Source organism: Lepidochelys olivacea (assembly GCF_965140295.1).
Source record: "Lepidochelys olivacea isolate rLepOli2 genome assembly, chromosome: 6".
Classification (NCBI taxonomy): Eukaryota; Metazoa; Chordata; order Testudines; family Cheloniidae; genus Lepidochelys; species Lepidochelys olivacea.
Window position 1 is genome coordinate 46,612,918 of NC_140416.1, and position 15,449 is coordinate 46,628,366.

General features: G+C 43.7%; 1 protein-coding gene across 1 annotated transcript in view; it reads right to left on the minus strand.

Moving 5' to 3' along the window:
- SHANK2 (SH3 and multiple ankyrin repeat domains 2) overlaps positions 1–15,449 on the minus strand; it is a 618,929-nt gene that overhangs the window by 567,152 nt on the left and 36,328 nt on the right. The gene's annotated exons all lie outside the window — the stretch shown is intronic.

A 15,449-nucleotide genomic window follows, 5' to 3' on the forward strand; every position in this document is an offset into this window, starting at 1 on the left:
AGTAGCCTCAGTTTGCTTTAGCTTAACTAAGGCCACTTTACTTCTCAATGAGAGTGTTCACACAAGGGTTTAATGCACTTTAGTTAATACTAATACAAGCTAATACTTGATACCTTTGCTTAACACATATTAACTTTCCTGAGTGTCCCCAAGTAGACAAACACTTAGGGTTCTCTACAGCAGTGGTTCTCAAAGGCAGTCTGCTGCTTGTTCAGGGAAAGCCCCTGGCCCGCACATCCCTTCGCCTGTCCCGCTTCCCGTAGCCCTCATTAGCCTGCAGCAGCAAACCGCGGCCAGTGGGAGCCGTGATCAGCCGAACCTGCAGACACAGCAGGTAAACAAACCAGCCCGGAGCGCCAGGGGCTTTCCCTGAACAAGCGGCAGACCAGCTTTGAGAATCACTGCTCTACAGTACCCATCACCATAGTACAGTAACTCCTCACTTAACATTGTAGTTATGTCCCTGAAAAATGCAACTTTAAGTGAAACGATGTTAAGCGAATCCAATTTCCGCATAAGAATTAATGTAAATGGGGGGGTTAAGTTCCAGGGAAAAAATTTTCACCAGACAAGACTCTCTCTATATATATCTATATACAGAGAGAGAGGGACAGTATAAGTTTTAAAACAAACAATTTAATACTGTACACAGCGGTGATGATTGTGAAGCTTGGTTGAGGTGGTGAAATCAGAGGGTAGAAGAGGGTGGGATATTTCCCAAGGAATGCCTTACTGCTAAATGATGAACTAGCTTTTGGCTGAGCCCTCAAAGGTTAACCCATTGTTGTTAAAGTAGCCGCACACTCTACAAGGCAGCACGAATGGAGGGAGGGGAGACAGCATGGCAGACAGAGACACACACCCTGTGTGAGAGAGTGAGAGATGTGCATTGCCCCTTTAAGTGCACTGACCCCACTCTAAGTAAACTGTTTTTTGAAGTAGATCAGCAAGTTGAGATAGCAGCTGCTGCTGCCTGGAAGCTCCCTCTGTCCTGAACCCTGTCATGTGTGTCCCCCCGCCCCCATTGAGATGGAGTAAGTGGGGTGCAGGAGCAGGGGGAGGGGGACACCCTGACATTAGCCCCCATCTCTCTCCCCACCTGTACAGCAAGTAGGAGGCTCCGGGGAGCAGCTCCAAGGCAGAGGACAGGAGCAGCACAGGGTGGTGGGCAGAGGGATGGCTAAACTGTCGGCAATTGATAGCCTGTTGGGTGGCTGCCGCCCAGGGAACTTAGGGGTGCACGGAGCTGACAGGGAGGCTGCCGATCCACCCTGGTTCCAAGCCCCCACCAGCTAGCTCCAACGGGCTGCTCTTCCTGCAAGCAGTAGACAAAGCAGGCGGCTGCCAGACGTTATAAGGGAGCATTGCACAACTTTAAACGAGCATGTTCCCTAATTGATCAGCAACGTAACAATGAAACAACGTTAACCAGGAAAACTTTAAGTGAGGAGTTACTGTATCTAATGCCTGGTCTACACTCCAAAGATAGTTCAATTCAAGTCACTTTGTATTGACCTAATTGTGCATGTGTCTACACTCATATACGTATCTGGGCAACATAAGCACCCTGTTACAGCAACACAGTAATACCACCTCCCCAAACAGCATTGAGCCGTAGTTAACCTATGGAGGTCAATGCTGTAATGGACCAGTGCATAGGCAGTCTGGCCTACTGGTCAGAGCTGGGCTGAGGTCTGCCTATCAGGGATGGTAGTCACTGGGCAGGAGCTGGATCAAACGTAAGGGCCAGATTCCATAAGCAAGAGTTAGGATCAGAGTCTGACCAGGCTCAGAGACCTATGTCCAGAAACAGTGCCAGGTTGGAATCAGGAGGCAAGAGTCAGGGACAGATTCAGGCTGGGTTCAGAGACTGGAGATCAGACACAGTATCAGGTTAGAATCAAGAGGCAGGAATCAGGATTGGAGTCAGGCTGGTGTCGGAGGCCAGAGATCAAGCAAGGTCTGGCGCTGCAGAAGGCTGAAGTCTGTGAGGTTGCTCAGTTAACTTCCTGGGGAAACCTCTGCTGTTAAAGAGGCCTGTCAGAGGGCCACAGGTTACTGTCACTCTGGGTCTCTTGGGCAGCACTTTCTGCAGGCACCTACTCTCTATAGCTTTCAGAGTAACAGCCGTGTTAGTCTGTATTCGCAAAAAGAAAAGGAGTACTTGTGGCACCTTAGAGACTAACCAATTTATTAGAGCATAAGCTTTCGTGAGCTACAGCTCACTTCCTCAGATGCATATCGTGGAAACTGCAGCAGGCTTTATATATACACAGAGAATATGAAACAATACCTCCTCCCACCCCACTGTCCTGCTGGTAATAGCTTATCTAAAGTGATCATCAGGTGGGCCATTTCCAGCACAAATCCAGGTTTTCTCACCCTCCACCCCCCCACACAAATTCACTCTCCTGCTGGTGATAGCCCATCCAAAGTGACAACTCTTTACACAATGTGCATGACAATCAAGTTGAGCTATTTCCTGCACAAATCCAGGTTTTCTCACATCCCCCCCACCCCCATACACACACAAACTCACTCTCCTGCTGGTAATAGCTCATCCAAACTGACCACTCTTCAAGTTTAAATCCAAGTTAAACCAGAACATCTGGGGGGGGGAGGAAAAAACAAGAGGAAATAGGCTACCTTGCATAATGACTTAGCCACTCCCAGTCTCTATTTAAGCCTAAATTAATAGTATCCAATTTGCAAATGAATTCCAATTCAGCAGTTTCTCGCTGGAGTCTGGATTTGAAGTTTTTTTGTTTTAAGATAGCGACCTTCATGTCTGTGATTGCGTGACCAGAGAGATTGAAGTGTTCTCCGACTGGTTTATGAATGTTATAATTCTTGACATCTGATTTGTGTCCATTTATTCTTTTATGTAGAGACTGTCCAGTTTGACCAATGTATATGGCAGAGGGGCATTGCTGGCACATGATGGCATATATCACATTGGTGGATGTGCAGGTGAACGAGCCTCTGATAGTGTGGCTGATGTTATTAGGCCCTGTGATGGTGTCCCCTGAATAGATATGTGGGCACAATTGGCAACGGGCTTTGTTGCAAGGATAAGTTCCTGGGTTAGTGGTTCTGTTGTGTGGTATGTGGTTGTTGGTGAGTATTTGCTTCAGGTTGCGGGGCTGTCTGTAGGCAAGGACTGGCCTGTCTCCCAAGATTTGTGAGAGTGTTGGGTCATCCTTTAGGATAGGTTGTAGATCCTTAATAATGCATTGGAGGGGTTTTAGTTGGGGGCTGAAGGTGACGGCTAGTGGCATTCTGTTATTTTCTTTGTTAGGCCTGTCCTGTAGTAGGTAACTTCTGGGAACTCTTCTGGCTCTATCAATCTGTTTCTTTACTTCTGCAGGTGGGTATTGTAGTTGTAAGAAAGCTTGACAGAGATCTTGTAGGTGTTTGTCTCTGTCTGAGGGGTTGGAGCAAATGCGGTTGTATCGCAGAGCTTGGCTGTAGACGATGGATCGTGTGGTGTGGTCAGGGTGAAAGCTGGAGGCATGCAGGTAGGAATAGCGGTCAGTAGGTTTCCGGTATAGGGTGGTGTTTATGTGACCATTGTTTATTAGCACTGTAGTGTCCAGGAAGTGGATCTCTTGTGTGGACTGGACCAGGCTGAGGTTGGTGGTGGGATGGAAATTGTTGAAATCATGGTGGAATTCCTCAGGGGCTTCTTTTCCATGGGTCCAGATGATGAAGATGTCATCAATATAGCGCAAGTAGAGTAGGGGCTTTAGGGGACAAGAGCTGAGGAAGCGTTGTTCTAAATCAGCCATAAAAATGTTGGCATACTGTGGGGCCATGCGGGTACCCATAGCAGTGCCGCTGATCTGAAGGTATACATTGTCCCCAAATGTGAAGTAGTTATGGGTAAGGACAAAGTCACAAAGTTCAGCTACCAGGTTAGCCGTGACAGTATCGGGGATCGTGTTCTTGACGGCTTGTAGTCCATCTTTGTGTGGAATGTTGGTGTAGAGGGCTTCTACATCCATAGTGGCCAGGATGGTGTTATCAGGAAGATCACCGATGGATTGAAGTTTCCTCAGGAAGTCAGTGGTGTCTCGAAGGTAGCTGGGAGTGCTGGTAGCGTAGGGCCTGAGGAGGGAGTCTACATAGCCAGACAATCCTGCTGTCAGGGTGCCAATGCCTGAGATGATGGGGCGCCCAGGATTTCCAGGTTTATGGATCTTGGGTAGTAGATAGAATATCCCAGGTCGGGGTTCCAGGGGTGTGTCTGTGCGGATTTGATCTTGTGCTTTTTCAGGAAGTTTCTTGAGCAAATGCTGTAGTTGCTTTTGGTAACTCTCAGTGGGATCAGAGGGTAATGGCTTGTAGAAACTCGTGTTGGAGAGCTGCCGAGCAGCCTCTTGTTCATATTCCGACCTATTCATGATGACAACAGCACCTCCTTTATCAGCCTTTTTGATTATGATGTCAGAGTTGTTTCTGAGGCTGTGGATGGCATTGCGTTCCGCATGGCTGAGGTTATGGGGCAAGTGATGCTGCTTTTCCACAATTTCATCCCGTGCACGTCGGCGGAAGCACTCTATGTAGAAGTCCAGTCTGCTGTTTCGACCTTCAGGAGGAGTCCACCTAGAATCCCTCTTTCTGTAGTGTTGGTAGGGAGAACTCTGTGGATTAGTATGCTGTTCAGAGGTATTTTGGAAATATTCCTTGAGTCGGAGACGTCGAAAATAGGATTCTAGGTCACCACAGAACTGTATCATGTTCGTGGGGGTGGAGGGGCAGAAGGAGAGGCCCCGAGATAGAACAGCTGCTTCTGCTGGGCTGATAGTATAGTTGGATAGGTTAACAATATTGCTAGGTGGGTTGAGGGAACCATTGCTGTGGCCCCTTGTAGCATGTAGTAGTTTAGAAAGTTTAGTGTCCTTTTTCTTTTGTAGAGAAGCAAAGTGTGCGTTGTAAGTGAGCTGTAGCTCACGAAAGCTTATGCTCTAATACATTGGTTAGTCTCTAAGGTGCCACAAGTACTCCTTTTCTTTCTACTCTCTATAGTGCTCCTTGGCTGTGCCTCTGTGTGGTTTCACCCTTTAAAACCTCTGCATAATTTTGAAATGTCTTTTCCTGGTTGCCCAACTCGGCCAGCACACTTAGCAGCTCTCCATTATTGTATGCAACTACCCAACCAACCAGGCCAGCTCCACACACTAGAAGCATTCCTCCCTGGAGTAGATGGGAAGTATTGGATCTCTTGGGCCTGTAGAGAGAAGATGATGTGCAGGCACAGCTAGAGAGCAGTCGCAGAAACATGGACATCTACCAAGAGATTGCGCAGGGAATGCAAGAGAAGGGGTATGACAGGAAACAGCAGCAGTGCCATATGAGAGCAAACCAACTGCGGCAGGCATATCCCAGGACCAGAGAGGCCAACAGTTGCAGAGCTGCAGACCTACCGCTTTCACAAAGATCTGTATGCCATACTTGGCAGAGACCCCACCAGCACCCTGCAGAGTACCATGGATACGTCCAAGGAACTAACGACACAGAACAGCAAGGAGGATGGGGAACATCTGATGGGGTATAGGGTCCAGCTATGGTGCAAGCCAGGACCTGTTTGAAACTGCACCACAGTCTAGCCAGTTCCACCAGCTGAGCCCGATGCAGGGGAAGGAACCTCGGCCAATGCATGAATTCATTTTCCATTACAATGTTTAAATGTCCAGATGGCATCGAACCCCAATTTAGAAGGGAACAGGTATCAACTTTTCATTCATTTACTCAGACTAGAAGAGGTAGCGGTACGTGATAAAGGCATACAAGTCAGATATGGTTATGAAAGAAATAAAAAATAAACACACAAGCTATTTCCTAAACTTTACCAAGACTATTAGTTCTAAAAGCAAAGCAGGTTATCTCACCATAAGCTTCAATACATTTCACAGACTGTCTGCTTCTAGCCTGGGACACTCTTCCCACTGTTCAATGATGCTTCTCTTTGTCTTCAAACCATCTAACATCCATGTGCCAAGGTAGCGGTGGAGAAGTGACTAGAGGCCTTTTTTCCTCCTTCTTATACCCCAATACCTTGTGCTGGAAAAATCCTTGCTGGGTTATAGGGTTAGGCAGTCCCATTGCCTATGTGCTCTGCAAAGCGTCCTTCAGCTGAATTGTAAATTCTTGTTTCCACTTTCTGAGTACATGCTGTTAGCTCTGAGGCAACATGTAAATCCTTTGTTTAGAGTTGGCGGTTAATAGTTTTCTAACACCTGTGGTCAGTCCTTTGTGTCTCTGAAGGGCTAGTCGGTGGGTGTTTCCCAGATTTACAAATATGTTTCAGTAACAAACATATAGCAAAATCTCCTAACTCCATGTGCAGTGTTAATACACACATTTTAACAGGACAATGATGTACAGTAGAACATGAGTTTTCAAATGATACCTCACAAGGCATGCTTTGTACAAAATATATCATAACCATACAAAAGTGGCGAACATGGGGTACAGCTGGGGAATGGTGTGTCACAGTCATATCCCCCATTTCTGCAGTTCTTCCTGTAGCTCTGCAAATACTGCAGTATTGTTCATCCTGTGGTTGCAACACTCATGAAAATAGTGTGGGCTCCATGCTTCTGTCTGAGATGGCTGACAGCGAAAAGTGCCCAATAGGTTTGTGGGATTTTTTAAAATGGTGCAAAAATTATGGATGGCATTATGGAATGGAGAAAGTTGCAGGATGGGAACTTGACCATTGGCTCCTAGTATCCCCTTCATGACAATGGGTGTTACCATACACACTGTAACGATGAAGTGAGCTGTAGCTCACAAAAGCTTATGCTCAAATAAATTTGTTAGTCTCTAAGGTGCCACAAATCCTCCTTTCCTTTTTGCGGATACAGACTAACACGGCTGCTACTCTGAAAACTGGACTAAAGTAATTCACACTTTTGGTTTCACAGAAGTTACTAAAATATCCATGTATTAGGGTAGCAGCACTAACTGCTATTATAACAGTATGCTTATGTATGCTTGCTAGGGGATTAAGGCACTCTGCACCTTTCAGGATTAGGTTGTAAACCACCCATTATATTAGCCTGATTGCCAGTATCACAGGTGTTCCTTGCACAGCCAGCTCCCACTCATGTACATGTTTGTGTTCCACAACTTCCTGACCCCCAATGTAAGATTTTGAGTAACATGACAGTAGGATGGTACCAGGGTTTAGAGGGTTGGTAGTGTGATTGCACATATTGTAGGTTCAACTACTACTTTGAAGAGATTTTTTTTAAATGGTTCATTTTCGTTTGTTTGATTTTAGAGCAACATTATCAAGAGAATGAGGATCTTGAAATTTAATTAGGAAGAATCTTGAGATTTCGGTGACAGAAATGTCTGTGGAGCAGAGAGGGGGGAGTCAGATTGGAGAGGATCCAGGAGTTCATTTGAGGTGAGGAAGTTAATACAGCAGTTGCAGACAGTCTACTTACTGAGCTTAGAAGTGAAGGGAAGTAGGAAAATGGAGACAAGTAAACACAAGGGTAGGTATTTACTTAGGAAAGGGGAAACTTGGGTACATTTGTACTCAGAAGGGATAGAACTTCAGGTAGAGCTTTCTCAGTGTTAAATGTTAAAGCCATGGCTACAGTGAAGTCACGTATTAAAAGGAATCCTTCGGTTCTTGCCGTGCTCTGGGATATTTTAGTCTTTTTTCTCGGCAATCTTAAAAAATCATAGAAAATACAATAGAGAGATCCTTCATAGTGTGGCTAAAAATGTGGAACATGTGGTCACAGAGAATGGTCTTCAAAAATGTCTGATGCTTTGCTTCTGTAGCCTTCTCATTGGCTATGGGATCCAAATTCATTTTCAGCATGAGGGACAAGGCTTTAATTCAGCCCAAACACAGGCAGTACAAATACTTGCAGTTATTTCATTTACAGTTAAGGCATGTGGAAAAAATGCACACCCTCATGTATCTAATCTAATTGATCTGACTGAAGACACTTAACTGGTACAGGAAAAGGTCAGCTCCAAAAATATAGCAGAAAGAGTCAAGTTACAGTAGGGCTAACCATTTGCATGGCCAATTTGGAGTCAGACTATGAAGGTCACTCATATGGCAAGGAAAGGTAGGAGTGCACAAAGGGACTCACCCACACCCTGCTCATCTCCCTCTTCATTCACCCCAAGGGCACACATCAGCCCCAAAACGGGAGGAGAAGATGTAGTGCCAATGCTGAACCAGGAAACTTTGAGTCGGACATGACCTTTTCTCTGAGCTTCCCAGGCAGCAGGGTAGTTCCTGGTCACTTGCAAAGCAGTGCCTGCATTGCACAATCTACACTGTACAGAGGACAAAACAAGGACTTATTTTCCTCTCATAGAATTTGTGTGTGAGAGTTTCAGGCCATCAGTTCAGGCCATCAGTTGGAGGTTCTTTAAACTTGATCCTTGATTTTAATGGCCCTTTCTCAACCTGCTTTTTTCCCCTCCAAAATACTTTGCATGTTGCGTTTTTGATAGCTCTCACTGTACAGTTGATCAGTTTACAAACAAATGAATGTTCAGAATGTATTCATTCCATATTATGCAGAGTGCAAAAACTTTTGAGGGTGGTGTTTATAACAAATTCACTACCTTGCTTGAAATAATCTGATTTTTTGAGACTACCAGCCCAACTTGATGTAACTGGCTATCCAGACCTCTCTCACACACTGTCTGAGCCTAGGTAGGACATAGCAAGCTTTGTCTATTAGGTTGCTGGGGGCCTTGAGAAATCAAGAGGTACCATACTGGAGATATGCCATCAGCCATCATATGTTAAATTGCCGTTGTGCAGTAATCTTGTTCAAGTAGCTCTGTGTAACTCCTAATATGAAGTGTCATTGCACTGCTTGACACCAGCGAGTTCCAAATTATGGGAAATACAATGGGACCCTTTAGGGCAATAGCTTTCTACATTTTTACTTTATAAATTAGGGCATGAATTCACCGCACCTCACTCATCACTGTACTGTAAAGGACTATGTTTTTTGTAGCATAACCTTCATTAAAAAAGGTCCCTTTAGGGAAATGCTGAGAGAATTGGGAACAGGGGACCTGTAAATATTTAAGTCACTAAGCAGAAGTCATGAGAGATGTGAACAATTGAATTGACAAATGACTGCATGAAGCAGAACATTATATGACCCACATAATAGGGATTCATGAGAACTCTGAATTTTCTTTCTTGATATGATCAAAATAAGAAGAGACTGCAGGAAGCACTATAATCTATAAATGAAAACCAGAAAATAATCTGTATCCATAAACTGCAATAAACCAAGCTGCAGAAAAAATATGAAGATATTTCACCTGGGACATTTATAATTTAAATCACAAATCCATTTTAAGTGGGCTAAAGCTCTTCCTAGATTCCAAGGCCAGAAAAGACCATTGTGATTATCTGCACTGACCATAGCACAGGCCATAGAAGCTCCCCAAAATAATTCCTAGAGCAGATCTTTTAGAAAAACATCGCATCTTGATTTTAAAATTGCCAATGATGGAGATTTCAGAGTAACAGCCATGTTAGTCTGTATTCGCAAAAAGAAAAGGAGTACTTGTGGCACCTTAGAGACTAACCAATTTATTTGAGCATAAGCTTTCGTGAGCTACAGCTCACTTCATCGGATGCATCATGGATGCAATGATGGAGAATCCACCATGACGCTAGGCAAATTGTTCCAATGGTTAATTACTCTCACCATTAAAACTTTACACCTTATTTCCAGTCTGAATTTGTCTAGCTTCAGCTTCCAGCCATTGGATCATGTTATAAAACTTTCTCTGCTAGTCTGAAGAGACCATTATTAAATATTTGTTCCCCATGTAGATATTTATAGAATGTAATCAACTAACCCCTTACGCGATAGTTTGGGATTCATTCAGGCCAGTAACAGATTCAGTCAACACCTGCCTTGGATCTCGGGGTGCCTTAAATGCTATGGGACTGTAGCTCAGAGCCTTGGCACCAGCAGCCAAGTTACTCTTGGCAGGGAGACCTCAGCAACCCATCCAGCCCTGAATCCTCCCCAAAAGCGTTCCTCTGCAGTGCTCGGCCCCCCTTGCTGTAGCACTCACAAAACCTCAAATTTGCTGCTCCTTTAAAGAGACTGTACAGAGCAGCCTGATAGCTTAACTGGGGTTAGCATACCCTCTTCTTCAAATACATAGCACTGAATGGGTTTATAGCAAGTCTAAGAAACAACATGCCTTTGCCTAAGACTGGCTGGGCTTCGGCACTGTCTGCCAAACACATCTGAGGAACATAATTCCAACACATCTGTACAGTTTTTTGTATGTTGACCACACATACATCACACAAGAATATTAATGATCAGTGAGTTAATAGTTTTCCAGTGATATATTACAAGACACCTTTTAAATCAATATCAAGACAACAGAACATGGGGTGCACAGAGTTGGTCACGCCAGCTGAGACTCACTGCTACAAACCCAGGAGCCCCTTGCCCTCTGCCATTGGGTTACACCTGGGAGGAGGGTCAGAATCTGGTGGGGAGTATGGTCCATTATAGCAGGGATAAGGGGGAGACAAGATAGAACAGAGGGGGAAAATCAAATCCGTTTCTTAGATGTCTGTATACTAATGTGAGAAGTAGGGGAACAAGCAGGAAGAACTTGAAATGCTAGTAAATAAACACAACTATGACATAGCTGTTATTGCAGAGACTTGGTGGGATAATACACATGACTGGAATATTGGTATAGAAGGGTACAGCTTGCTCAGGAAGGACAGGCAGGGAAAGAAGGGGGCAAGTTTTGCCTTATATATTAAAAATGTATACACTTGGACTGAGGTTGAGAGGGGAATAGGAGACAGAATTGTTGAAAGTCTCTGGGTAAGGATAAAAGGGGTACAAAAACAAGAGTGATGTCATGGTAGGGGGTCTACTACAGACCACCTAACCAGGTAAGAAGAGGTGGATGAGGCTTTTTTTTAAATAACTAACAAAATCATCCAAATCACAGGACTTGGTGGCGACTGGGAACTTCAATTACCCAGACATCTGTTGGGAAAATAATACACCAGGGCACAGATTATCCAACATGTTCTTGGAATGTATTGAGACATTTTTTTATTTCAGAAGGTGGAGAAAACTCCTAGGGGAGAGGCTATTCTAGAACTGATTTTGACAAACAGGGAGAAACTGGTAGAGAATTTGAAAGCCGAAGGCAGCTTCGGTGAAAGTGATCATGAAATGGTAGAATTCATGATTCTAAGCAATGGTAGGAGCAAAAAACAGCATAATAAAGATAACGGATTTCAAGAAAGCAAAGTTTAGCAAACTCAAGATGGTAAGTAAGATCCCCTGGAAAGCAAGTCTAAGGGGAAAAACATTTCAAGAGAGTTGGCAGGTTTTCAAAGAGACATTATTAAGGGCACAAGAGTAAACTATTCCACTGCATCAGAAAGATAAGAAATGGGGCAAGAGACCACCCTGGTTTAACAAGGAGATCTTCAATTATTTGAAACCCAAAAAAAGAGTCCTACAAAAAGGGGGAAATAGGTCAAATTACAAAGGACGAATATAAACAAATAACACTAGTATGTAGGGACAAAATTAGGAAGGCCAAGGCACAAAACAAGAGTAAACTAGCTAGACATAAAGGGTAACAAGAAAACATTCTACTCATACATCAGAAGCAAGAGGAAGACCAAGGACAGGGTAGACCTGTTACTCAATGAAGCAGGGAACAGGACAATAACAGAAAATGTGGAAATGGCAGAAGTGCTAAATGACTTTTTTGTTTCAGTTTTTGAGAGATCAGGGCCCAGTGGATTTGATCTATTTCTTTAAGTCAATGTGAACAATAAAATAAAATTAAATTAAATTAAATTTTAAAAAAACCACCCTTTTAGGAGTTTTCCCTCCAGTAAACGTGTCCAGATCCCCTGCTTTTCTATAAATTTTATATCTGGCACCGACAGTAGCATGGGTGGAATCTACAGATTCAATAAAGTTCTGTTTCTAAAATCAGTCACTCTTACTCTCCAAAATGTAGTTTTGCGGGTTTCAATACTGAGTATTCTGAGCTCAAATACATTACTGTATATGAGGAATAATTCCATTCAATCCAGCTGCAGTACTCTTAGGCCATGTCTACACTAGTGAGCTTACAATGGCACAGCTGTACTGATGCAGCTGCACTGCTGTAAGATCATTCATGTAGCCACTCTGTGTCGGCACAAGAGAGCTCTCCCATTGACATGATAAAACCACCTCCCTGAGCAACGGTAGCTATGTCGGCGGGAGAAGCTCTCCCGCCAACATAGTGCTGTCTACACCGGCACGTCTGTGGGTGTAATTTACATTATGCAGGAGTGGGGAAGGGTGTTTTTTCACACCCCTGAATGACATAAGTTATACTAACAAAAGTGGTAGTGTAGACATGGCCCTAATTTACACCAGTGACACTCAGATCAGAATCTGACCCTGTATTTTCTTCTTCCTGATCCTAATAGGTTAAAAACTGGCTCAGTGATGGAAAGTAAAATTCTTCATTCCTGGCTTTACCCAAACATAAAAATTACAACATAATCACAGTAATAAGTATTAGTACAAATTATGAGTAATCAGTGAGGAAAGAAAAATCTGTCATCCTCAGTTCATGCCTTATGATTATTTCATTCACTGTATAATGAAAAAATCATGTTAACTAATAAATATTAGATTATTTAAAAGTGGGAGCCCACCTTAGACGCTTATGTCAATAGAGACATACACAGACCAGTTCACCATAATTATTTTTCTAGGATGAAGTAAATGCTAAAATTTTCTATTGCAAAATCTCCACCCCTTTGTTTTACCAGAAATATTTTATTTACTATATGAAGGGCCCAATCTTGCTTCCACTGAGTTTTGTCATTGACTTCAATGCCCTTGGATGCATGCAGGGAACTTCCACTGATTTAAATGGGAACTATCGCCTAGATCAGGGGTCTCAAACACGTGGCCTGTGGAGTTATTTGCTGCGGCCCGCCAAGCTCCCCATGCCCCCATCCCCATGCCCCCAGAGTTATTTCCTGCGGCCACCAAGCTCCCCTCCCACATCCCCCCAGTGCACCACATCCCCACTCCTCTGCCTACCTCCAGGTGCTTCCCAGAAGGGAAGGGGGAGGAGGAGCAGGGAGCCGCGCAATCAGGGGAGGAGGCAGAGGAGTGACAGGCGTGCTGATTTGGGGAAGGGGTTGGAATAGGGGCAGGGAGGGGCAGAGTTGGGATGGGGACTTTGGGAAAGGGGGTTAATTGGAGCCTCATGGAAGGGGTGGAGTGGGGGCAGGGCCGGCAGCAGCGGGGGAGGGAGGATGTCAGTGTTGCAGCCCTCGGGCCAATGTACTAGTCCTCATTTGGCCCTCGTGGTGATTTGAGTTTGAGATCCCTGGCCTAGATTCACAAAGGGACATTATGCAATGCTCAGCATTACAATGTCCATCTCCTATTTGCCCTGCCACCCAGTGGAATTCAAAGCCCCAAGTTCAATACCCAGGCTCCCCAAGCATTGTAAGGGGAGAGTTAGGTGCCTAAGAAAAGGAATCACGGAAGCCAGAAAGCTGAGCAGGGTGCTAGCCAGAAGTGAAATGCAGAGGAAAAGGGGAGAGGCTTGGTGCCCAGATCCTAAAAAGTACTTAGATGCCTAATTCCCACTGATATGGGGCCTTAGGCACCTGACTCAGACACATAGGATAAATAATTAAATATTCACTGGGCAAGAGAATAAGTGAGAAAATGATTCTATAGCCCAGTGGTTAGGGCACTCACCTGGTACATAGAAAACCTGAGTTCAAGTCTTTGCTCCACATCAGGCAAAGCAGATATCAGAAAACAGGTCTCCCAGGGGAGTGCTATTCTGGGGATACGGGCACACTCACCTGCCAAATTCCCAGCTACCTTTTGTGCGGAGGTAAGGCATGCTCTGAGCATGCCTACCAGATTGGGCCCCACAGGTGAGATATGCAAGTGACTTGTTTGAGAATCCCACCATGCTAAGGCAGGGGTGAGGGTTGTGAGCTATGAGGCAGCATCAGGACATGCCTATTGATGGAAACTTAAGCACCTGGTGAATTTTAGATGCCTATAGAATTAGGCAGCAGCTGAGCAGTGGTTTTAAGAATGTCAGTGGTGCCTAAATATTGAATTTAAACACCTCACTGCTTCTCTAGGTGCCTAACTGCCTTTGTGAGTCTATGTCTATATATCTGAAGCTAGATTGGACTCTGCGCTTCCAGGAAAATTCACCATGTAAGTCAAAAATAAATGCTCAATGGCCAGGTATAAACTGGATGTTTTGTATTCTGACAAGAAATGGACCTAATTTTTTAACTATCTGCAGATTATTTTTTAAAAAAATGTCAGTTTTATTAGTAATTAACTCCACAAAAAGAGACTCCGCACATCATGAAATTAAACAGGCCTGATTACTTTCTGGAGATCATGCAGCATTCCTTAGCCTTTGTAGTACTGAAGTATTCATGATAATTTACTTGATAAATTTCAATAACAAAATATTAAATTTTTTAATGAATTCAGATTTTTTCTTTGTAATATGCATTAGTAAATTTATGTTACAGTAATAATTTAAATCAGCAACAGTTATAGCCCTCAGTACATCCTGAGGTTGATTAAATTACTTGAAATATACCATTTTATTTTATCTGGTGTTTCATTAAAACATTAGTTTAACAGGATAAAAATTAGTTATATTTGGCTACATTTAAAATATTAAGAGGTCATTGTAAAAATGTACTACAGTGTCCAGGGCCTCTGGTCTCTGCTACATTGGCCTAAGTCTGGAGTAAGTCAATGGAAATGCAACAGATTATGGACCCAACCTGCACAACTACCAATATGATATATGCCATCATGTGCCAGCAATGCCCCTCTGTCATGTACATTGGCCAAACCGGACAGTCTCTATGCAAAAGAATAAATGGACACAAATCAGATATCAAGAATTGTAACATTCAAAAACCAGTCAGAGAACACTTCAACCTCCCTGGACACTCAATAACAGACTGAAAAGTGGCAATTCTTCAACAAAAAGACTTCAAAAACAGACTCTAACAAGAAACTGCTGAACTGGAATTAATTTGCAAACTGGACACCATCAAATTAGGCCTAAATAAAGACTGGGAGTAGATGTGTCACCACAAAAACTAAAAACTAATTTCCCCATGCTAATTTCCCCCTACTGTTACTCACACTTTCTTGTCAACTGTTTGAAATTGGCCACTGATTACCACTACAAAAGTGATTTTTCCTCCTGTTGATAATAGCCCACTTTAATTGAATTATCTCATTAGAACTGACCCCCACTTGGTAAGGCAACTCCCATCTTTTCATGTACTGTGTATATATATATCTTCCTACTGTATTTTCAGCTCCATGCATCTGATGAAGTGGGTTTAGTCCATGAAA